The sequence below is a fragment of the Protopterus annectens genome, chromosome 1.part0, assembly GCF_019279795.1.
Source record: "Protopterus annectens isolate FY-2018-M chromosome 1.part0, PAN1.0, whole genome shotgun sequence".
NCBI lineage: Eukaryota > Metazoa > Chordata > Ceratodontiformes > Protopteridae > Protopterus > Protopterus annectens.
The window spans coordinates 1,796,249,335-1,796,274,248 of record NC_056725.1 but is presented as its reverse complement, the minus strand read 5'-3'; the positions used below and the strand labels follow the sequence as shown (position 1 = coordinate 1,796,274,248).

Genomic DNA, 24,914 nt, shown 5'->3' with positions numbered 1-24,914 from the left:
CTGGTACTCTGTGCTAGTTGGTTGCAGCTCCTGTGATTCTAGCTTTTACCTCATTCATAGTTCCCTTCTCTTCAGCCACCTCCAGATACTTGAAGCTGGTAACCTGTTACACTGTTTCCCTTCTATCTCAATTCTCATCTTCTTCTGATTTCCCCATTTGCTGGTATTAAACTGTCTTATCTGTACCCCGTTCATCCCATGTTCTTTCAGTTTTGCATTCCATTACCCTATCTTTTGCTGAAGTTCTTGCTCAGAGGCTGCCTGTAATGTTGCATTGTCTGCATACAGCAGTTTGGTCGATCGGTCCCCTTCAGCTTGTTCATTTATGTAGTCCAACAGCAGTAGGCTCAGAGCTAAATATATCCTGATGCACATCCACACTCACTGGAAAAAAGTCTGTGAGACTGAACACTGTTTATACCCGAGTCATTTTACATAGCGTGCATTAATTCTACCAATGTTTCAGGGACTTCAAACAACTGCAGGACTACCCAAAATCAGCTTTCTTTGGACCTTACCATATGCTTTCTCACACACTCAGAGATTTAATTTTCACATACACACACACACACACCTGTGTTCTCCCTTGTTTTGGAAATGGCAAGCAGTGATTACCACAAACTTCCTCACAGACTGGATCTTCTCACACAGTGAATCTACTCTCTCAAAAACAGGCATGTTTGATGCACCCCAACACTAAGCTAATTCCTTTTAGGCACCTGTTTACTGAGTATGTACAGCAGGAACTAACTGAGACAAGAAAACCTGCTAATAGAAAATCCTATTTTAGCAAATGAAAATAAAATCTAGTTGCTCCCAACAACATAACCAGAACCTATATAAGTCTAGTTGTTTTCTGGTTTTACTGTGTCTGTGTAGGTTATTATCCTATCTCCTTTCTTACTCCTCTATCATTGTTCATTTATTGGCCATTTCAGCGTGTCTGTTGATGGACCCTCTTCCTTCAGTGCATTCTTATGTCAAAATGTTTTTGAAGGGGTTTTGAGTAAGAGGCTTCCAAGAAAACTGGTGTCTTCCCCTTAGGTATCTTAATTTTGTGTTAGGGAAGCTAATACTTGCTCTATTTGAAGCAGCTAACCTTGCTGACTTAAGATTCTTAACATGGAAAACAGCTTTAAACAGTTTTACTTAATCTGTCCTCTGCAAGAAGGATATCTGAGTTGCAGTCTCTCATGGTGAGTCAACCCTATCTCATTTTACACAGGGGCAGGGTTTCTTTGAAAACTATTTATTTTATGCTTAAGGTGGTTTCCTTTAAACCAAACTATCCATCTCACCCTTTTTCTTTCCTGTACCCAAAACTGAGGGAGAAAGGATACTCCATACTTTGAATGCCTACAGACAACTCAGGTGCTGTCTTGACAGAACTAAATCTTTCAGATCTTCGGATCAATTGTGCATTTCTTCTGAAAGTAAGAAGAAGGGGCAACCTCTGTCAAAGCAGACTATTACCAAATGGTTGTCTATGACTGTTGTCTTTTGTTATACTCACCATGACAAAACTGTTCCAGTCTTCCAGGGCCTTTGCTTCATCTGTGGCATTTTGAAAATGGTTGGATTTTAGACATTGCTACTTGATCCCCCTCTCTAGGCCTAGATCAGTCCTTGCTAGGACTGTTCTGCAGGGGCCCCTGGACGTTTCTCCTCCTTTCCCCCAGATGTAGTAAGCTAGGCTAATCAACCCATATAACTAAGACTACCGATCAGTGATCAACATGATGAAGATAGTGCAGTAGTGTATGTAAACTTACCATAACAGTAGATGTTTGAATGGTCACTGCTGCAGTAGCTGTTCCCTCCCTCCATCCCCCTTGTTTTTTATGTGTTAATTATGCCAGGGTGTGATTAATTTTTGTTCTTCCCTAGCATTGTACTTTCAGGACTCCGCCTCCCTCTGTCTGTTAGCAGGAAAACTTTGATTTAAGATGACTAAAAAGACGACTTTGGGCACAAGCCTTTCAAACTGCCTGACAGTTTGGGCACTTGGAAGATGCCCTGAAGTTTTGTAAGCTGCCTGGGCTGTTATATCCTTGGCAGGATATAATCCATTATAGTTAAGGCTACTGCAACACTGATCATTTGGACATCTATTGTTATGGTAAGTTTACTTAAACAACAGTACTTTCTTGTACACCGGCACTGGTATGCTTATTGTCCAGTCATCTAGGATACGCTTTTCTCTCCATACTACTATGAGTACTCTCAGGAGTCATTTTTCCCTAATCACACCCAACATCTTGATCATATCCTCTGTGACATTATCTTAGCCTGCTGCTTTTCATGACTTAATTTTCCTTAATGCTGTTATTATTTCTAGCATGGGCTCTTCCTCTTCTTTCATTGTATATTCTGTCTGGGGCAGTACAGCTTCTATGAGATTTTCTTCATTCAAAAGGAAGTACTCCTTCCATCTTTTTGATTTCCTATAGACTTGTGAGCAGGTTCTTGTTGCCATCCCTCATGAAGAGTATCTGACCATCTTTATCTTTCTGTGTCTGTCTTTCAATCTGATAAGAGTTGTTTGTGCTGTCTACTGAATCACTGTCCAGAAGCTGATGGATTGTCTCTGATGCCTTGTTCTTTGCTATTGCAACTCCCTTCGTAGCCTCTTTGTTAGTTAATTGTGTGTGTGTGTGTGTGTCTGTGTGTGTGTGTGTGTGTGTGTGTGTGTGTGTGTGTATGTATATATATATATATATATATATATATATATATATATATATATATATATATATATGAGAGATGCGTGTATAGTTTGACTTTAAATCCATCGCTGTTGATGGGGGGGGGTCTGAAAGGAAGTAATGTCACACTTATATTTATATCCTTGACCTGCACCAAAAACTCTAAGAAGAATTTAAAGTTACATATGTCCGTATATCTATCTATTAGCTCAAAAAAACATCTATCTGTTGATAAATCTCTTGGATGGTTTCTGTAGCTTCATGGAATGTGAAGAGAGTACAGAATAAGAAAAATAAGAATCTAGTAAAGGCAGAGATAACTTTCATTCAAGAAACACATATGTTGAAAGAACAATGGGAGAAAGATACAAAAAAAAAATTGATGAAACTTATTGTAGCTGCTGGGGACAGCACAGCTTCTAGGGGAGTTGCTACAGTAGTTAAAAATCAATTTGATGACACTATATTGAAGACTAGCTATGACCCAATTGGTAGATGGTGTTATTTTACCTGTGAACTGCCTATGTTTAAAAAAAAAACTTTCTTAGTCTTAAATGTATATGGCCCATGTTTGCATCATTTAACCTACCTATACAAGATGTACAAAATTCTAGAGAATTTTCCTAACTACTTGTGCATCATAGGAGGCGACTGGAATATGATAATTAATCCAGAACTAGATAGAGCTAATAAAAAAAACAAGCAACCTGTACCACTTACTACATTAATAGCTGAAATAATAGAAGATTTTAAGCTGGCTGACCCTTTTGAAAACTATAGAAATAATGCATCAACCAGTAAATTCACTTACACCATACAGTAAATCTTGGTCCAGAATAGACATATTTTTAATCTCTGAAACTTTATTAAATAATGCAGTTACCTACAATAGTGAACCCAGAACAGTATCAGACCATGCAAAAATAAACATTACGATAAAGATGGATAACTCCACACAAAGTCCCCAAATACCAGTGAACTAGACTCTAAATACTAACTTATTAAAGGAAAAAGAAGTCTCACAGGAAATCATTGACATTCTTACCCAAGCTAAAAATAACCTAGAGGTAACATATATACCATATGATATGCAATGGGAAGTGACAAAAGCCATTATTAGGGGAATATTAATCCAAAAAGCTGCTCTATAAAAATTTAAACAAGGAAAAAGTTAAAACAATAGAATTTAACTTAAAAAAGTATAGAGTTAGAATTACAAATTAAACACTCACCAGAACTTGAAAGTCAAATGATTACCCTACAAGGACAACTACATGAAATTCAAACACAACACTATTCTTTCACTGAACTTAAACTTCTCCACAAGTATGCAGAATGGGCTCAAACCCTTTCAAAAGCATTGGCAAGAATCACAAACATAAAAAATTCCCCTACCAAAATAAAGCAACTAAATTACAATACCAAAACACTAGATATGGGCAAAGAGATTATAATGGCTTTTGAATAGATTTATCCAAAACTGTATGGCCCACATGACCAGTACAATGAATTATTGTTCTGCAAAATTCACTGAAGAATTGCAATTTCCAGTAATAAATGAAACACAAATAATCTTAAAGGCTCTATAACTGTACAGGAAATCATTGCTGCTGTAAATAAGCTGAAACCAGGTAAACCACCAGGGCCAGATGAGTATGTGGAAGAGTTCTACAAGACTTTTAAGAACCAAATAGCTCCAATATTATTGAAAGTATACGGATATGTAATAAAGTTTGGAATCAGGGACCTGTATATTAACAACTCAAAAACTATACTCATACCAAAACCCAACTCAGATGCACTAAATCCAAACAACTACAGACTGATAGCACTCATAAATATTGATATCAAAATTCTGTCAACAGTCTTAGCTAGAAAAATCAAAAAAATTCTACCTTTCATATCTTCTGAACAACTATGCTTTATGAATATCAGACAGGTATGGGACAACACACTCACCATTGAATCAATCATCAGTTTAAAAGCAAATGATAAATACCCCAGTTATGCACTATCAGTAGATGCATCTAAAGTTTTTGACAGAGTAAACCTTGATTTTCTGTTCAAGATACTCAAAAAATTTAGCATCCCTGATGAATATATAAGCATGGTGAGGGCCTTATACAACAGTGCCACAACAATATTATATATAAATAAAAAGGAATCAAAGCCTATTCAAATTATTAATGGTACAAGACAAGGATGCCCACTATCACCATACCTGTTCAATATATACATTGAAACTCTCCTCCTTAAAATATCTCAAAGAACTTACCACCATTTTATGAATATTTCTGGAATCCCAATAAAATATACAGCTGACCTTAACATTTACTTTGAATTCCCAAATACTGATTTAAACAACATCTTAAACTCCATTGAAAATTAAAAAAAAAATTCTAACTATGTCATTAACCTAAACAAGTCAGTCATATTCCCTTTGAATACTTTAGGACATAAGGAATTCTATTTTCCCGAAACTGAAATAAAAGTCAACTACAATCTCAAATATCTGGGCATCATGTTCACTCACCCCCTATCTTATTTGACTAAAAATAATATGTTTAAAACTTGGGCTAATATCACAGAAGACACTAAAAGATGGTTAAATCTTAACCTATCTCAACTATCTAAGGCGGCTATAGTTAAAATGAATATTCTCCCAAGATTACTGTTTCACTTAAATGCTATTAATCAATATATACCAAATAACTTATTTTTCAAACTTGAAACACTACTAGGGAAATTTATTTGGCATCCTAAAAATACCAGAATAAAATACTCTAGATTAACATTACCCAAACAGAAAGGTGGCCTAGGATTACTCGATTTTCAAACATACTGTGATATTTTAAATGCTAGTCAAATTTTACAAATAGCAAATTACGAATCATCTAACAAAGCATGGTAGCCAATCTGGATTAAAATATATTATAAACATCTAATTTCATCAAATTTAAACCCTAAAGCAATACCCTTTCTAAACTCCAAGACACTAATTTATTTTAAAATCCACCCCATAATCATAAGAAATGCATTACTATTTCAAACGTTGTTATCCTCAATTAATCTTAAGGATACTTTGTTACTAGGACAACCAATACACTCAAACCCTAATATTAGATTAAATAACACTATGCTAAACCTGAATCAGTACCCATTAATTAAAAATACCACTGTATGGGACTTCTACCAAGGCAAAAACCTTTCAATCGAAAATATAAGGCAAAGATTAGAAGTAAATAAAAGTTATAACACTATTATGAAGCAAATACTATACTTGATCAACACAATTACTACAAATGTCAAAATAGGCAACCAAGATATGCAGCTATACCAAAAGATTATTAACCTATTGCTTTTGAGATCCAAAAATGCTGTCAAACACCTATAGATTAATGACAAAGATTAAATACCAAGATTTGCTCCTATACTCAAAATATTGGGAAGGAAAAATAAGATTACTGTTGACCAAAAATCTACTGCAATTGAACTCACCTTGAAATTAACCTCTCTCAAAAAATATATATATACCCAAACTATGGTTAACAATAATGCCTACCATACACCACTCTTTCTAAGTAAAATTAATCTTTCTCTCTCTCCCTTTTGCCCCACATGTCCAAACAGTGCAGCTGATACCTTACATATATTTTAGAGCTGCAAGAATGTTTATAAATTATAGTGTTCATTAAGAACCAAAATACACTAAATCTACCCTGTCATGGGAAATTGCAATTTTACACGTATTCCCCACTAACTTTTCACATGAAAACAAAAATGTCATAGTAACATTGGGTGCAGTGATGAAATCATATATAGCTCAAAATTGGCTAGATAGAACAAAAATTACATGGAATGAATTTAAAGGACTGACTATGAAATACATATTAGTCAGCAAACTAATCACAAGAAGCCAAAAAAAAACTATCCTGTTATCAGAAATATTGGAAAACACTTATAGAAATCTTAAGGTAAAACCTGCCTATAGACAAGGGATACAACTACTCTAAACAAATAGGGGAAAAAATAAAAGAAAATAAACATTAGCATAACTTTCACTCTTCTTAAATTGGGAAAGGTTAAGGAAATGCAAACATACTGAACATCAGAGGTGGCATCAACTGTATGTAGTGTACATAATCATTACAAGATACAGCTAAAGTTAAGTAGGCTATAATATTTTGATGAAACTGTTTCAATGACAAAGTCTATTAAGGTTAAAATAGCTCTGAGTAGATTTGGTCTTAAACTGCATATTGTTAGCTGATCACTGATGGTATATGTCCTGTCTATGTTATTATGTTTATTGCAAACTGATATTTCATGTATCTTGTTCTTATATATTTCTGTTTTATTTCTTTTTTTGTATATAAAAAAGAGGAAAATGTAATCAAAATTATATTTGAAAAAAAATCCACCTCTGTTGGTATTCCGACTGAGTTACAAATTAGTAAGCTCTACTTACATTATTTTGCTGGGTATTTCTAATTCATTGCCCCCCCCCAACAGCTGTATGTATGTTTTACATATAGCTCTTACATTTGTGAAAATCTGCTGTCTGTGCTCCATATGATAGCTCCTAGAAGGATGCTTTGCAGACATTAGCTCTGTCCTTAAATAGAATTATCTCAGTCTGTATTAGTACACTTGATTCAGTTAATTATATACCATAAGTACTATGACATTATAATAGTTTCACTCTCTTCTCTTGTAAACGGTTATGTCTCACTTTCCTAAAGTCTGTAGGAGTCATGTACGATAAAATTGTTTGTTTCAAGCTAGCCTTGCAAATAATCTCATTTTGGGCACTGACCGGATCCCAGAAGATTGTTTTTAGTTGGCTAATAGGTTGGGGTCCTCTGCTTGCTACACTTAACCTCCACTTTGCACCTCTGTACTACCTTCATCCCTCCTAACCCAATTCATTTCCTTTTTCTTCACTTCTAACATGTCTTTTGACATCCAGTCTTTTTTGATCTTCATGAAATGCACTATAGCATGGATACGTAGGCAGGTTCCCCATTTGTATCTGCCCACTACCTCATTTGTCATCATTTCCCTTCTATCGTCTAATCCCACCGTTCAGTAACATTCTGTTTTACTCGTTCACTTTTCAATCCACTGTAGTGATATCCACAACCTTACATCCAGTATTCAAATCCCTTCTTTCCTTATACTTCAGTAAAGCTACCACCAAATTGTTTTTTTCTCTCAGTGCAGACTTACAATAATCTCCTTCAGTTGAGTTCACAATAAGTCCTCCTCTAAACATGTATACACAACAGCATGACAATTTATCAGTGTCATACACTATGATTTAAAATATTGTGAGATTATAGTCAGTCTTCTAGTCACTAGTATCACCCTTTACCATTATACTATCAAAAAATAAGCAACATTCTACTCTAATATGATGGTAAAGCAAATAAATCCTAGAGGCAAATATTATTTGTATGAAGTAATACAACATCTAGCCTTACCTGCTTTTTTTCCTCCTAAGTCTACTCATCAGCTACCACTTCCTTCTTACTACCATTAACCTCACACTCCCAAAAGAGCACTAAATCTAAAAAACAACTAATATATTAACAGTAAACTTGCAGATAATCGTATCCAACTCCATTGCTTTGGTCTTTCTAATATATCTACCACCAAAACATGCATCTACAATTAAACAAGCCAGACATATGTAGTCCTTATTGCAGAGATCTAAACACTAGCATAAGCGTAAGAACACATCATATCTAAAATGTTGGGACATGCACCATGACTTGTCATACATAGTATTGTCTTTAACATCCTGACACACCTTTCTGGGGTAGCCCTTTTGGATTAAAACTGTTCTTTAAATACTCATCATATGTAAAATAAAGGAACAGACCTGCATAGCTGGATGTGTTTCTGCACTTGGTCACACACATAAAAGATGAATAGATGCTGCCTCCTGGCTGCATTATCTGTAATGATCGTACTAGTAAAAGAGCTGTTAGTATAATCATTAAATATTCCAAAGCTTTTAACCTTGCTGTGCACTCCACATGATTACTAAATACCTATAGCATTGAAATGCTAATAGCTATACTTAAAATTGTCCCAAAAATCAGTATGCATAGCAATCTGTATACACCCTTGTACAGACACATCAACTTCTGAGGGCATATTATCCTAGTTAGCAACAAATTCATTGGATATAAAAAGTGTACACACCCCTGTTAAAATACCAGTTTTTTGTGATGTAAAAAATGACACCACAATAAATAATTTCAAAACTTTTCCCACCTTTAATGTGACCTATAACCTGTGTAATTCAATTGAAAAACAAACATCTGTTAGGGAAAAAATATAAAAAAATAAAACAAATGTCAAGCTGTTTGCATAAGTGTGCACACCCTTAAACTAATACTTTGTTGAAGCAACTTTTGATTTAATTACAGCATTCAGTCTTATTGGGAAGGAGTCTATCAGCATGGCACATCTTGACTTGGCAATATTTGCCCACTCTTCCTTGCAAAAGCACTCCAAATCTGTCAGATTGCGAGGGCATCTCTTGTGCACAGCTCTCTTCAGGTCACCCCACAGATTTTCTATTGGATTTAAGTCTGCACTCTGGCTGGGCCATTCCAAAACTTTAGTTTTCTTCTGATGAAGCCATTCTTTTGTTGATTTGGATGTATGCTTGGGGTCATTGTCATGTTGAAAGGTGAAATTGCTCTTCATCTTCAGCTTTCTAGCAGACACCTGAAGGTTTTGGGCCAAAAGTGACTGGTATTTGGAACTGTTCATAATTCCCCACACAATAACTAAAGCCCCAGTTCCAGCTGAAGAAAAGCAACCCCAAAGCATGATACTGCCACCAACAAGCTTCACTGTGGGGATAGTGTACTTTTGGTGATGAGAAGTGTTGTTTTGTGCCACATGTACCTTTTGGAACTGTGGCCAAAAAGTTCAACATTGGTCTCATCAGACCATAACACATTTTCCCACATGCTTTTGGGAGACTTGATGTATTGTTTTGAATATTTTAGCTGGGCCTGGGTGTTTTTCTGTGTAAGAAATAGCTTCCATCTTGCAACCCTACCCCCATAGTCCAGACATATGGAGAATACGGGAGATTGTTGTCACATGTAGTACACAACCAGTACTCGCCAGAAATTCCTGCAGGTCCTTCAGTGTTGCTTTAAATCTGTTGGTAGCCTCCCTGACCAGTTTTCGTCTTGTCTTTTCATCAATTTGGAGGGACGTCCAGTTCTTTACAACATCAATGCTTTCCCATATTTTCTTCACTTTTTGATGACTGTCTTCACTGTGTTTCATGGTATATCCAATGTTGTGGAAATTTTTTTGTACCCTTCTCCTGACTCATACCTTTCAACAATGAGATCCCTTTGATGCTTTGTAAGCTTTCTGCAAACCATGGCTTTTGCTGTAGCAGGCAATTGAGTAAATATCAGGAAAATCCTACTAGGACAGCTGGACTTTATTTGGGGTTAATCAGAGTCTCTTTAATTGATGGCAGATGTGTACCCAAGAAGACTGAATGTTGTAATTAAATCAAAAGGTGCTTCAACAAAGTATTAGTTTAAGGGTATGCACATTTATGCAACCAGCTTATTGTACTTTTTTTTATTTTTTATATTTTTTTCCCCTAACAGATTTGTTTGTTTTTCAATTGAATTGTACAAGTTATAGGTCACATTCAAGATGGAAAAAGTTTTGAAATGATTTATTGTGGTCTCATTTTTTATATCACAAAAACCTGGTATTTTAACAGGGGCATGTACACTTTACACTTTTTATAGCCACTGTATCTCTCTAGAGACAGTAATCCTAGGTGACATTAGTATTGCTTGACCCACATACACTAAAACTACTTGCCCCGCTACCGTTCTGTATGAATTGACACATCTAAGTCATATAATCACAGGGACAGGACATGAACAGTAGACCCCAGCAATAATGTTATCCAGCAGTTATGCTAGACATTTACCATCGGTGAGCATCACCTGAACTTTGCCATATGGAAATAAATCAAAATTCACAGAAATATCCACTATAAAATAATCAGAAATACAATCATATTCATTAAGGAAATGATTCCTAATCATATCAACTGGGAAACATTAAAAACACTGTCATTAGAAGACAAAGTAACTCACTTAAACAAAACATGCTGCATTGAACAGCATTCTACCTTCTCAAAAGATGATGCCACGATATGAAGAGAAGGGGTCTGAGTTAAATAATTGACTTAGTTTCTAGTGTCATTCTATGAGGATGCAATACTTGACAGCATGGAAGGAGATGGTCAGCAGACCATGTTGCTTTGCCAGGGATAGTCTACACCTCTCCCCTGTAGGCTTTCATATATTAGATAAAACATTGTCCTCCACCGCACTGCCTGTTTTTGGCAATGCCAAACTGAAATTACTTCCTGTTAAATGATGAGTGCACCAGAGATTGCAAGTTATCAGCAGTTTATTGTACATCAACATAAATCCGTCTGCATGCACATCCAAGACTTGCTTAGTAGCCCCCCACAAGACATGCACGTACTGCCTTAACTACAGTTGGCTGTCAAGGTAAAAAGCAACAGAACATAGTCATGGTTCTACATCCTCCCATTTCAAGTTTGTTCCTTATTTCAAATATATGAACAGAGTTTGCTTTAATATTTTTTTAAACACATTCAAGAATTAAACATCATATTAGCAGTTGAGCGGACAGGTGATCCGCTGTGGCGACCCCTAACCGGGAAAAAGCCGAAAGAAGAAGAAGATTAACAGTTCAAGATAGCTTGTCTGATTTCAGGTCCAATGAATATACTTAAGTTTGGTTTGCAGATTCTTCCTGTGCATGTCACATACAGATTTAGATTTGAATTAGAAACAGGAACTGTCTTTAAAGGTTTATTCAGTACTGAAACATTACTTTGTACTTTAGGATTGTTTGAATAAGGCTTTCGGTCTTCTTGGAGTTGATTGGTTGGTGATTCAGTCAAGGAACTGGAATCACTAGTACACACACTCTGTTGTGGCTTTGGCTCTGGGGCAGGCAAAATTTGTCTGAGATTTCTTCTGTAGTCTACTCCTTCTGAGTGAATTACGTAGGGCCTTGATTCAACACAAATGTCCCTCAGAATTTCTACATGAGCATGAACTTTAGAAGTCTGCATTCATCGACTTTACCTTGCAACAATGGTCGAAGATATCTGCTGATTTTGTCATAAAATAACTTTAGTGAGTGGTGCTTTTTTGATAGTTGAGCTTTGACTACCCCATTACTCTCTGAGGTTGGCACTAATAGCTGTTTGCTAATTGGAAGAGTTGTTCGTGTTTGTTTTGACATCAGTCTTTGAACTGGTGAACCAAGTGTCTGGTCACGAGGGATATTTCAACGGTTTAGTAAATTAAGGAATACAACAGTTCCATCTCTTTTAGACTTTTCCATTAAATGCTTTGCACTGTGGACTGCATGTTCAGCCAGACTATAAGCTTGTGGGTATTCTGGGCTGCTGGTTACACGAATAAAATCCCAAGATGCAGCAAATTCTTTAAAACATTGACTAGTGAATTGTGCACCATTATATTAGATTACTTTATGTGAGTTTACATGGACTGAGAAGTGCCTTTATAGTTTTATATTTACTGTGGTAGATGTCGAATTATGGAGTAGGTCAATTTCAAACCATCCTGAGTATGAATCAACTAGTACCAGATAATGCTGACTGTTCCATTAGAAAATATCTACCGCTACTGTTGACCATGGTAAAATACGGATTGGGTATGGGTGAATAGGTTCTTTTTGCTGATGTGGTTTGTTACTGTTGCAAACTAAACATGAAAATGTCTCTCTTCAATATCTTTAGACATTGAGGGCCAGAACACAATACCTCTTGCTCTACTTTTAGTTGACTCTGTGCCTGGGTGGCTTCTGTGTATAATTTTTATGTAATCCATTTGCGGTGATTTAGGAACTACTACTTTTGGGCCCTTCATAATGATGTCATCTTCCACCATGAGCTCATCCCTGGATGGGAAATGCTGCTGAATTTCAAGTGGCAGATTTATTTGACATGTTGAGCTGCCTTGGTTGATGCTATTACTCAGTTTTTAAAGAATTGGGTCTGTAGCAGTGTGATTTTTTAATTCATCAATCCATGATGATGTAATATGCTCGACTTCCATGACTTCAAAATCAGCTGTTTGATTTTGTGTTGTTCTGTCGTCTTTCTGGGTACACATAAAAAGGCATCAGCAAAATAGATGTGCTCACCTTTTGTGTAGACAATGCTAAAGTAGTATTTTTGCAGCTTTATCATCATGCATTGCAATCTTGCTGGGGCTGTATGTATTGGCTTGTTCAAAATCATTACTAGTTTATTTTATTTTACTTTATTTATTTATTTTACATTTGGTTACCAGGAAAGTCTGACTGGACACAAGTCTTTTTTCATTGGACACCTGAAGAGAAATGCTCCACATGTAACAAAAGATTAATAAAGTACAAATTCACAGGTAGAGTAGGACATTTTACATTAAATGAAGTTATGTTAGCAAAACTTTAAAATGACAACATCTGTGATTAAGATGAAATAAGAAAAACTATACAGGCAGGGGATGAACACGATAAGCTGTCCAACTAAGTAATATATAGTAAGCAAAAGTATTTTAGTAGTAAAAAGTATACTCCACGTGAGTTAGGAAGGGGGAATTACCCTGAGTGAGCCAAAGGAAGATGGGGGTAGACTAGCCTGGGGAGTCACAGTTATAAATCCAGTTGGCTTGTAGGTGTGTTTTTACAGATTTTTTAAACTCTTAGTTAAGGGTGTATGGCTGATATATTAGTGGGCAGGGTTTCCACCTTTTAGCTAGTTAAGTCAGTTTAATTTAAATTTGACTAGGATAAGGATCCGGGTTACTGTTAGAAGGCTTAGTGTGGGGGTGGCATATGATGGAGCTATAGTGGTTTGATTTGGTTGGATGGATGAGGGATGACTAGGATGGAAGTAGTAAACTGATCTAGTGTGTGTGATGTAATGAGTTTGGTTAGAGTAGAGGAAGGGGAGTGGCCTGTGGAGTATAAATCTGAGAAAGGAGGGGGTGGGTGGGAATGGGGGTAGGGGAGCGGAGTGAGCCTGAGCGGAGTGAGGGTGATTGGAGTAGGTTGAACATGGCGTGCACACTGTTGTTCCAATAAAAAACTATTACCCACCCTGCTCAAGAAGTTACAGAGAAAAACAATAGGGTAATCATGAAAAGCTAAGTTCTACCAAAACAGTACATTATATATGCAGAGATTATTTCTGCTGTTTACTTTTATTCTACACTGATGTACGTCGGTGCTAGAGGCAAGCTAGAGAGGGTAATAGTCAGAACTATGGATAACTAAAGTGGTAATAGGTGAAACAGTCCGTAAAATAAAATTTATAGAGAAAGTTGGGAGCTTGTGAACAGAACTAACACTATATAGTATGGCCCGGTTGTAGACTTCTGGCATCTGTGGTGATGTGCTCTCCAGAATATAGCAATTACAGTGTAGACAGATTGCTGGTAAACTACTAGTGGCTGGTGATCGGTTTCAGTTTGGATTAGCCTTCTATATATATATATATATATATATATATATATATATATATATATGTAGTCACTGAATTTGAAGCATGCAAATACAACAGCAAGAAGTTATTTTTTGTTTGTGCATAGTGCATCTCTGTTTGAGTTAGGGTACAGGATGCATATGCAACTGGAATGCCCTCCTGAAGACATGCTGCACTAAGTCCTTACTGAAATGCATTACAGGTAGGTGTCACAGGCTTATGGAGATCATAGTATCTCAGTGTGGGTAGACTAGCAATTCTCTTTTTAAAGTATCCAATGCCTCTTGGTGCTCTTCAAACGAAGACCATTTTGTATCTTTACGTGTCAGCTCACACAGTGGTGCAGAAAGCTCACTAAGGTTTGGACTGAATTTTTTTAAATAGTTAATCATACCCAAAAAATGCTGTAAAGATATAATATTCTCTGGGACTGGCATTTCATTGATTGCTGTTATCTTTGACAGATCTGGCTGAAGCTCTGAACTTGTGAATAGGTGACCAGTGTAGGTGACTTCTTTCAGTTTAAATTTACATTTTAAAGGATTTAGCTTGAGGTTGACCTGGCTTGCATGGTCTAGAACTCCTGCGATTTCTGTAATGTTCCTTTTCTCCATTGCCTCCAGCAATAAAGTCATCCACAATAATGGCACATGGATACCCTGCAAATATCCATTCCATGGCATGTTGGAATACCTCACTGGTGGAACTGATCCCAAAAGGCATCCTCAAAAACCTGCCCCCCCCCCCAAAATGGTGTGCTGAATGTTGTTAATAAAGATGATCTATAATCCAGCAAGATTTGGCAAAAAGAGGGGCATCTAAAACTGAGAAAACAGTCGAATTTGGCATTAGTACTGCTACTTCCCCTACTGTGCACATTGGGTGAGGAGGACTTTTTAGGGCTTTATTTAAGTCTGTAGGATCGTGCATATCCGAATGTTATCTGAACATTTCTTGTAGACAACAACTGTAGATGATACCAATTCAGTAGCTCTGCCACAGGAATTAGAAAACCTAAATTTACCAACCTGTCAAATTTTGCTTTTAGTAATCAAATAAACCCAAAAAGATCCAACAACAAAAAGCAAAGGAAGGCAGAACTCGGTGATCAGTATAGCCTTAAGCGCTTTCGTTCTTTAATCATTACACGAAAACTTCTTCAGAAAACAAAGTACAAAATCTTAAACCGCATTTAAAAATAGAGCCATGCGAAGTCACATGACCATCATCCAGTAAAATAAAATAACGTACATCATTTACCTGACTAAAGGTCCTAACATATATAAAAGTGCATTTAATTTACAAAATCACAATAACATAAATGAATAAAAATTAAAAATAATTTTATAACCTCTGTGCTAATAGAAAGCATTTCAAATTGATGTGCTCATTAAGACCTGATTCTACAGCAGCATGTAGGGGCAGTTGCCATTCTGCTTCACAACGTTCCAACAATTCTGCTTTTACTTTACTTTACATCGCTACCGGGATCTTACATGCAGGTCTAAGAACTGAGTTTACTTTGTGGTTCAGCTTCATCGAACATGTAACTGGAAGCTTCCAATTTCACCTTTGAAGATGTCGGCATATTCTTTAAAGATATGTTGTGAAAAACAGTCATTTTCATTTGTATTTAGATGGTGAACTTCTTTACTGAGCGAAATAAGTCCCATTCCTAGGATGCCTTCTCGGCCTAGTAATGACTGTACATCTCTTCTGACTTCATAGAATTGTAAATCATAGGTGTTACCTGCAGAATAGCAAGAAAAAACTACAGTGCCATCTGTCTGAATTTCTTCACCTTTGTAAGCAACTAGTTTTGTGCTCCTTGTTGACTCAAGGTTCTCTCCAGCTTTTACTTTTGTATAAGCTTTTGCTGACATGACATTACATTTGGATCCAGTGTCTACTTTAAGCTGTACTGGTTTCCCATTAATTTGTAGAGTGTAAAATATTTCACTCTTTGCTGACCCAGGTGGGAACTTTGTCAACTGTTTCACCGAGCACATTAGTAACATCAACATAAAAGGTTCCATCACAGTCTTCAGGGTTTGCTACAGTCACAGTTTGATCCACTGTCTTCTTTGGATAAAGTTTATTATGAGTCTGTGTTGATTTGCAGAACTTTTTATAATTCTCCTTTTTGCATTCGTGACACTGCTGACCATAGGTTAAGCACTTTTCTTGTTTAGGTTCATAACTGTCTCCACAATTGTGACAATTAACAATGGGAGGTGGTGTTGCATAGCTCCTTAGTTTATACTTATGAGGCCGTATTTTCTTAGTTTTTTGTTGCACACTGTCGACATTTGCAGCAGCAGATACCCCAAGCATACTAGTATGTTTTTCTGTGATTTTATGTATCTGGCAAATTTCATTAGCTTTGCTCAGTGTTAATTCACTATCACATAGTAGAATTTTCCTCACAGTATCATTATTAATGCCACGTACAAGGCAGTCCTTTATTAAATTGTTTTGTAGATCCCCAAATTTCCATGTCTTTGTTTTATTTCTTAAGTCCGTGACATATGCTTCAATAGTTTCACCAGACATTTGATTTCTTGCATTGAATTTAGGTTTCTCCACTGTTATATTCATCTGGGGGGGGGGGGGTGTTGCACAGTTTTCAGAATTTATGCTTTAAGCATTCTGGATCTTCATGCATTTCACCTTGAGTAATGACACTGTGGTTTTCTCCCTCTCCTGCATAGACAATGGGTGCATATACAAAAGAGCGTTCTCGCTCGATGGCCTCCAAACCTGCCAAAATTAGAAGTATAAATGCTCGTGTGCATGTGTCTTTGAATGTGCAGCCACTATGAAAGTATCGTATTCTTGTGCAAACACGCGACAATTCTCTGTGACATTGCCATCACACAACAGGGGTTCAGGTCTATGAACTCCTTCTGCCATGCCATCAGTGTATATGCATTTTCCTTTTGCACTTCAGTCACTTGTTGCACTTTGAGGATTCTTAGTTGTCCACAACTTCTAACACCATGTTAAATGACGAGTGGGCCAGATATTGCAAGTTATTAGCAGTTTATTGTACACTGACATAAATCCATCTGCATGCACATCCAAGACTTGCTTAGTAATCCCCCCCCCCCCACATACTGCCCTAACTACGGTGGCTGTCAAGGTACAAAACAACAGAACATAGTCACTGTTCTACACTTCAGACATGGCAAATCAAAACCAAGAAATCCTAAAGGTGTTACTGTTCAATGCTATAAATCTAAACAAAAAAACTGTACTCCCTACGAGCTCTCCTCACCCTACAGAAAACTGTGCAGTCACTGTGACATGATTTAAAGCCACAGACAGCAAGCCAGCAGTGCAAGGCTATAATCGCTTCCACACATTTAGACAAGTTACTACACAGGCAGGGACTAAAGGGTGAGGTGTCTCAATTTACGTCAAAAATAGATGTACCTCAAGGCTGGTCAGACTGGACGATGCACTTGAACTTCTCCACGTTCAATTACCACAGGAAAATCCCATGCCATTTCCTTACAAGCTGTAGGTCCTCATCTACGAAACATTAAAACCATAAGACACATTTAAGCTTACTGAAAGCACTCGCCATCCAGCTCCATACCATATTCATGGGTGAATTTAATTACCCCACTATTAACTGGGAGTCAAACATGACACTAAATGTGTAGGTACAGAGATTCCTGGATTTTGTAAACACAAATTCCATGGACCAAATAGTCAGTATGATGACCTGGGGTGTAAACATTCTGTAGTTCAGAATGCAAGTGAATGTGCTGTATCTTTAAGAAGCATGTCAAGGCTGTACATGCACGTATAAATTCCAGACACGTGCAATCCCTAATGTCGTTTTATAAGAGCAAAATTCCACACAAGGAGATGAAAGCGAAAAAACTGTTAAGAATAACCTCACACAAATTCGCTCAGAAACTCCAATAGAGGGCCCACACCACAAACAATTGAGTGTATAGGCGTATACTATTGGACAAAAGTAAACTAACTTTTGATACACTCGATTGTTTGTGGTACGGGCCCTCTATTGGAGTTTCTGAGCGAATTTGTGTGAGGTTATTCGTTTTATAAGAGCAGCCAAAGTCAGAGCATGCATGACTATGACTTTTTATTGTATCAAGGACATTGCTAAAGTTTATTGAAGCATCTCAAAGTGTGTTAAAGTGCTTACAGTGTGTGCTTATTACTGTGCATGTAATACAGTAATGAGCACACACTGAAATTTTGGAGAGAGTATTGTGTGCGAAGGGCAACTATTTTGTGAAATACAGTAAAGTGTAGCCATTTCAAAAAGTTCCTTGTGATGGGTGTGTCTGTTCATAAAGTGCCACCATTACAGAGTGTTTCTTGCACTGTAAAGAGTTGCCTAGCAAGGTACTGCCATTTTGGGGACATTTCAGTGTGCTGTATGCAAGTTATTAGCATAGTGCAACTACTTTGAAATGTTATTGAGTTTTGGGCAAAAGAGGTTCAGTTTATTTGCATCGTGCAGTTATTTGATACGTTTCTTACAGATAAGAGGTGATTTACTGCAAAATGATATTACAAGAGTATTACATTGCCCGAGAGTTTATTTCACTCACATTATAAAGTTGTTTGAGATGTTTCTTAAAATGATGATAAATGACTTTAGCATTTGTCAAGAGTGTTAAAGTGCCCAACAAGTTTATTTTGCAAAGTCCAGTTATTCAAAGATACTACAAATTTGTTCATTAGCATTATTTTGAAAAGCCCAATAGATATAAATTCAGAAGCACAAAGGCATTGGACAAAGTTACAAATACTGGTATAAGTTTCTGGCATAGGTACATGAGTGTATGTTTGTGCTTATTTGGAAAACCATTCACTGGTATGTGTTAATGTGGTAGATGGATTTCGAAAGCCCACATCAATTGTATCTGATCAGAATATTGCAGAAAATTGGAGAATATTTGAGCAAAAGTACAATGTTTTTATACAAGCAGCTTATGCAGATAGAGAGGGACACACCAGGGCATTCATTTTGCTAAACCTAGCTGGGTCAGAGGCCATAGAAAGAGAAGAGAACGTTCATTTGCATATGCACCTGCAGTATATGAAGGAGAAGGTGAAAACTGCCATATTGTTGTACAGGCTGAATCAAGAGAAGACCCAGAATGTTTGAAACGCAAGTTCAGAGAAGCGTGTAACCCCCAGACAAATACTGGGTTAGAGAGAAATTTGTTTCACAAGAAGGATCACAAAACAGGGGAAAATTTGCAGCTAATATAACTGAGCTGAGAAACAAAGCTAAAATGTGTTGGTTTGGTGACTTAAAAGATGAGCTGATAAAGGACAGTATTGTGTGTGGTATTAACAGTGCTGCTGTGAGAAACATTTTACTTTGTAACCGTGATTTAATGTTGAGCAAAGCCATAGAGATTTGTCAAACACACAGGTATGCTTGCGAATGGCAAGAGCATGGTTTCATTTGGCTCCAGAGCAAATGTAGATAGTATGCAACATGTGGCTAACAGAAGCAGGTCCAAACACGTGACAGCTACGAGGTTTCCAGGGAAGACACATAGCTTTCTAGTAAGTTCTAAGAGAGGAGTATGCACAAACTCAGTGCAGTACAGGCATGAATTAGCAAAACCAAGTCAAGCTTTATTGTTAACTGTCACAATTGTGGTGCAAATCATGAGTCTAAAAGAGAGAAGTGCCTAGCATTTGGTCAGCAATGCTACGAGTGTAAAAATGGTACCACTTCCAAAAGTTTTGTAAATCAAGTAAGCCTCACACAGTTGTAAAGAAAGGTCGCACAAAGAAGCAAGTTGATCAAGTAGAGCCGAAGCAGACAGCTTTTTATGTAGATGGTGTATCAGTGCTTGATGAAAGAGTTAATGCATTGAACTTTTTAGCAAGAAGCAAAGTGTTTTGTACTGTCCGGATTAATGGAAAATCCACAGAGCTTAAAGTAGACACTGATTCAAAGTGTAATGTTATATCAGCAGACACATTTGCTAGAGTGAGAACTAATGAACAACTCATTGTAGCTAGTAGTGTCAAACTTGTTGCTTGTGGAGGTGAAGAAATTCAAACCAAAGGTTCAGTGACATTTTTATGTTATTTGACCGAGAACTGTTACAACTTGTTATTCTATGTAGTCCAAAGACCAGTGCAATCCTTATTGAGTCTCAGATAGTTTAAGAAAATATCTGTTTTCTTTTGGTAAAGGAATCCATCATTGTAAGTGCATTTCCGAGTCCCGATTTTTCTGAATCCATTTTCTCAAGAGTATGCTGATGTTTTTTGATGACAAGTTAGGCAAACTTCCAGTCATGTATTCCATGAAGTTAGACCCAGAGGTCAAGGCCAGCAAGAAGAGTTTGTATAGCTATGCAGGACAAAGTTAAGACTCGGCTGGATAAAATGGTGCAGCAAGGTGTGATTTGTCCCAGTCACAGAACCAACTGAATGGGTGTCTTCCATGGTAGCAGCTCACAAAAAAGGCTCAGATGAAGTCAGAATATGTAGTGACCCAAGAGATATGAACAAAGTATTAAAGAGACCGTATCATCCAATGCGCACAGTCGAAGAGGTTGCATCCTTAATACCAAATGCCACTGTTTTTTCTGTCTTAGAAGCAGAGAGTTAATTTTAGCAAGTGATGCTTGATTGCAAATCTTTTTTTCTGACTACTTTTGGTACTCTGTTTGGCAGATACAGATTCCTAAGGATGCCATTTGGAATAAATTTTGTAAATGTATTTCAGCGTGCAATGGAGCAAATTTTTTTGGGTTATCCTTGTGCCATAATAGTAGATGATTTATTGGTTGGAGGCAATGGTGAAGCAGAACATGACAGAAACCTCAAGAAAATTTTAGATAGAACATGTGAAGTAAACTTGAAGCTCAATCCTATGATGTGCAAATTCAGGCTTCCAGAAGTTACATATGTAGTGTAGGTCATTTGTTCACTAGTGTACAGGCTTAAGACCAGACCCAACCAAGCGAACAGCTATTCTTGAGATGTCAGCACCAGATAATGTATAAGATCTACAACATTTTCTAGGCATGCTCAACTATTTAGGCAAGTTTATACCAGACTTCAGTGAGTTGACCTTTAAGAGAGCTAAAGCACAAAAATGTGGCATGGTCATTGTTGGAACAGCACCAGATGCCATTTGAAGACCTTAAGCAGAAAATTGCCATCCCACCTACCTTAAGATACTATGATGTAAACAAACCAGTTACTCTCTCCTGTGATGCTTCAAAATTTGATCTTGGTGCAGTTATACGTCAAGTGGGCAGACCAGTAGCCTACCCATCTAGAACACTAACCCAAACTGAGATGCAGTATGCTCAGATTGAGAAAGGAGCTTTTGGCAATAGTATTTGCATGTTCTAGTTTCATGATTATATCTGTGGTCGAGCTATTCAGATTGAAACTGGCCACCAACCTCTAATTACTATTCTAACTAAGCCTATACATTCCGCTCCAGCGAGATTACAAAGAATGATGCTTAAATTGCAAAAGTACAATTTCAAAATGGTCTACACAAAAAGTAAATTGCTTTATCTAGCTGATACCGTATCCATATTGCCCAGAAATATGACAGAACAGCTTCATGCTGAGAATTTTGACTTTGATGTGATGTCAGTATGCAATTTTTCTACCACTAGACTTGATGAGTTAAGAGATCATAATCAGACTGATCCAATTTTGCAGAAGCTCAATCACTACATTAATGTTAGATGGCTGTCAAAGCAATCTAGTGTACCACTTGAAGTGCAAACCTATTTTCCTTACAGAGATGAATTGTTGATGGAAGATGGCATTATTTTCAAAGGTCCTAAAATTATTCTTTCTGCTTCCTTATAACAAGAATATATTATCCAGATTTTGCATCATGGTCACCGAGCATCCACATCCACTAAGACAAGAGCAAGAGAATTAGTATTTTGGCCTTCATTACCTAAAGACATTGATAAAGTACTTTCTTCTTGTTCATTATGCAGTAGTACTAGATCGCATTTGCAAAGAGAATCACTCCAGCTAAGTCCATTTCCTGAACTACATTGGTCAAAAGTTGCAGCTGATATCTTTGAGTGGAACAATCAACACTACATGGTTTTGGTAGACTCTTATTCATATTGGTTTGAGATTGATCCACTACCTAACCTAACATCCACTGCTGTTATTACTAAGTTGAAACGTCATTTTTCACTTCATGGTAGTCCACACAATGTTCATTCTGACAATGGTACTCTATTTACTAGCCAGTGGTTTCAGAAATTTGCAAAAGATTGGGACTTTGTATACGTCACTAGTAGTCCTGAATATCCTCAGTCAAATGGTCTAGCTGAATGTGCAGTAGAGAATGCAACGCAGTTACTTGAAAGGTCAAAGCATGACTATACTGATGTGTTCTAGAACTACGCTACCCATTTCTTCCAGTTTATTGAAGCCTAAACCTAAGAACAATAAAATCATCAAGGCTCAATTGGTTAAGAACCATAATAACCAGAAATCTAGTTACGACAGATTGAGCAGATTACTTTGTCCTTTGAGGGAAGGAGAGATGGTACGAATCCGGACAACGAAAGGTTTTGTTCAAATTGGACAGATTACAGGAATCTGTGCTGAGCCAAGATCCTACCTGATAAACTCCGAAGGTGTGGAATATATGAGGAACTGTAAACATCTTCTTCTTCCTGTACCAGAATCATCATTACCATCACAACATTGTTTCTGTGATGCAGACTTTAAATCTAAGAGTGAATCAGACACTGTTTCCGGACCAGAATGTGTTCAAAATTCTGATTCCATTCCAGAAAATGTTCCAGATGTTCCATAGGTCAAACATTTTGCAGAGTCAGTTCCAGTTGCTAACTCCCAGTTTTACGTTACATGATCTGGGCGAGTATCAAAGCCTAGTGTGAAATGTACAACAGTGTTGACTTGATTGTGTGTGTGTGTGTGTGTGTGTGTGTGTGTGTGTGTGTATATATATATATATATATATATATATATATATATATATATATAATATGTGTGTACTTAGCATTGTGTAATGCATGGCAAAGAATTACCTGTGATTTCTGCATTCTGAATAGATTCATAGCATTATACAATCTATTTCTCAGAGGGATGATGTAGATCGGAATGCAAGTGGTGTGCTGTATCCTTAAGAAGCATGTCAAGGCTGTACGTGTATGTATACATTTCAGACACGTGCAAATCCCTAGTGTCATTTTGTAAGAGCAGCCAGATTCAGAGCATGCATGATCACAATCACAGTTGTTAGTTTGTATATGTTACTTAAGTTAAAGTCAGTACGCTTCTATAGTCATGTGTTTGTATAAAGTAAAGCTGCTTGAACAGAACCCATAAAGACTCTTCTGTTGTGTCAAAAGTAGGAGAGCAACACTAATATGGGAGAGTGCTTCATCCCCACACACATGCACTGTAATGTCATGTCTGGTAAGGTCAGACCACAAATTGGTCTCCAAAGTGAAAATAAAACCTGGATCTCCAGCTAACCCTGAAATGTTCAGCAAGCTCTAAGGCTACTATTTAGTGATAATCTGGCAAAATTTCAAGCGCCCCTGAACCCTGAGAACACTGCTGCCTATGTGGAACTGTTCACAGAAACCCTATACAAGCATGTTAATAGTTGCATAGAAACAAAAGCTTAGCTGGTTCAACTGTTCCCCTGGGCAGTACTGTAAACCAGTGGTCCACCCACTCAGTTCTTCCAGTGAAGAGAAAAAAAAAACACTTCACTGTAATAAGCTGATTGCAATGTTACAACATTTGGCTTATTACAGTTTGATTGGATCTAGCCCCCCCCCCAACCTATTCAGTCAAGTGTTAAAAAAAATGGATGTGCCTTCTACTGGCATACCAAGAAGGTGGCCAGATGTAATATATGCCCTCCCTTCCTCCTACCCCAGCCACTCAGGTCCTGTCTCTGTGCCATGCCCCTAACCCTCATTTAACTTATTTTATTAAAAAAATAATAAACAATAATGTCTTGTTTTAAACTGTAGCAAAATGTTTGCTAAAAATGTAGTAAACAGTTGATACAGTTTATACCCTGCCTGCACAGAGCTCTGTGGTGCTCATGTTTTAATTTAAACAAAAAATCTTGTTTTTAAACTATAGCAAACTGCTTCTTACAAATGTAGCAACGGCATTTAAGATAGATTGGGATTGACTGATTGTTGACCTTTTCACGCTGCCCTAGCTACGCTACCTAGTACTGAGCTAATTGAAAAAACAAGCCACTTTGGTGATATCACAGTATCAGTAGGCTGTAAAACTGAAGGAAGAAAATCATGGCAAGAATTAGAAAGTGTAGCACCCAGCAGGGTAAAAGCACTCTCATCAAACTAAACAAACAACCCAGAAGACAAGTAATTTAAATTTGGCCTCCGAGGCCAAGAACAATCACAAGACATTTTTAGCTATGTCTGCAACATCAAAGGCAATACACAGTTGTGTGCAGAGCTTATTGTTAATGGAGCCACCTATACTGAACCAAAATATATAGAAAACCTGCTGACAGACAAATTCAGTTGTACTTTTACCCACCCCCAGCCTCTCTTCAGGAAATGCCATCAAATACAACCCCCCCT

At 37.1% G+C, this 24,914-nt stretch overlaps 1 protein-coding gene across 2 annotated transcripts in view; it reads left to right on the top strand.

The window, feature by feature from the left end:
- PDE10A (phosphodiesterase 10A) overlaps positions 1–24,914 on the top strand; it is a 4,065,478-nt gene that overhangs the window by 1,451,504 nt on the left and 2,589,060 nt on the right. The window lies entirely within an intron of this gene.